This window comes from Oncorhynchus masou, unplaced genomic scaffold (genome assembly GCF_036934945.1).
Source record: "Oncorhynchus masou masou isolate Uvic2021 unplaced genomic scaffold, UVic_Omas_1.1 unplaced_scaffold_663, whole genome shotgun sequence".
NCBI lineage: Eukaryota > Metazoa > Chordata > Actinopteri > Salmoniformes > Salmonidae > Oncorhynchus > Oncorhynchus masou.
Window position 1 is genome coordinate 119406 of NW_027013074.1, and position 1837 is coordinate 121242.

A 1837-nucleotide genomic window follows, 5' to 3' on the forward strand; every position below is an offset into this window, starting at 1 on the left:
GTGTTGAGTTATCTGAGAACCACCACCCAGTTTAACCAGTAGGCTGTGTTGAGTTATCTGATGACTCCCACCCAGTTTAACCAGCAGGCTGTGTTGAGTTATCTGATGACTCCCACCCAGTTTAACCAGTAGGCTGTGTTGAGTTATCTGATGACTCCCACCCAGTTTAACCAGCAGGCTGTGTTGAGTTATCTGATGACTCCCACCCAGTTTAACCAGCAGGCTGTGTTGAGTTATCTGATGACTCCCACCCAGTTTAACCAGCAGGCTGTGTTGAGTTATCTGATGACTCCCACCCAGTTTAACCAGCAGGCTGTGTTGAGTTATCTGATGACTCCCACCCAGTTTAACCAGCAGGCTGTGTTGAGTTATCTGATGACTCCCACCCAGTTTAACCAGCAGGCTGTGTTGAGTTATCTGATGACTCCCACCCAGTTTAACCAGTAGGCTGTGTTGAGTTATCTGATGACTCCCACCCAGTTTAACCAGTAGGCTGTGTTGAGTTATCTGATGACTCCCACCCAGTTTAACCAGTATGCTGTGTTGAGTTATCTGATGACTCCCACCCAGTTTAACCAGTAGGCTGTGTTGAGTTATCTGAGAACCACCACCCAGTTTAACCAGTAGGCTGTGTTGAGTTATCTGATGACTCCCACCCAGTTTAACCAGTAGGCTGTGTTGAGTTATCTGATGACTCCCACCCAGTTTAACCAGTAGGCTGTGTTGAGTTATCTGATGACTCCCGCCCAGTTTAACCAGTAGGCTGTGTTGAGTTATCTGATGACTCCCGCCCAGTTTAACCTGTAGGCTGTGTTGAGTTATCTGATGACTCCCACCCAGTTTAACCAGTAGGCTGTGTTGAGTTGTCTGAGAACCACCACCCAGTTTAACCAGTAGGCTGTGTTGAGTTATCTGATGACTCCCGCCCAGTTTAACCAGTAGGCTGTGTTGAGTTATCTGATGACTCCCACCCAGTTTAACCAGTATGCTGTGTTGAGTTATCTGATGACTCCCACCCAGTTTAACCAGTAGGCTGTGTTGAGTTATCTGATGACTCCCACCCAGTTTAACCAGTAGACTGTGTTGAGTTATCTGAGAACCACCACCCAGTTTAACCAGTAGGCTGTGTTGAGTTATCTGATGACTCCCACCCAGTTTAACCAGTAAGCTGTGTTGAGTTATCTGATGACTCCCACCCAGTTTAACCAGTAGGCTGTGTTGAGTTATCTGATGACTCCCACCCAGTTTAACCAGTAGGCTGTGTTGAGTTATCTGATGACTCCCACCCAGTTTAACCAGTAGGCTGTGTTGAGTTATCTGAGAACCACCACCCAGTTTAACCAGTTGGGAGATAGAGAGGGGGAGGAAAGAGGGGAGTTGGGAGAGAGAGAGAGGGAGGGAGAGAGGGCAGTTGGGAGAGAGAGAGGGGGAGGAAAGAGGGGAGTTGGGAGAGAGAGAGGGAGGGAGAGAGGGGGTTGGGAGAGAGACAAGGAGGAAAGAGGGGAGTTGGGAGAGAGAGAGGGGGGAGGGTGAGAGGGGAGTTGGGGAGAGAGGGGGGAAAAGGGGAGTTGGGAGAGAGAGAGGGGAGGGTGAGAGGGGAGTTGGGAGAGAGAGAGGGGGAGGAAAGAGGGGAGTTGGGAGAGAGAGAGAGGGAGGGAGAGAGGGGAGTTGGGAGAGAGACAAGGAGGAAAGAGGGGAGTTGGGAGAGAGAGGGGAGGGAAGAGGGGAGTTCGGAGAGAGAGGGGGAGTGAGGGGAGAGAACAGAGGAGGGAGAGAGAGGGGGAGTGAGGGGAGAGAACAGAGGAGGGGAGAGAGGGGGAGTGAGGGGAGAGAACAG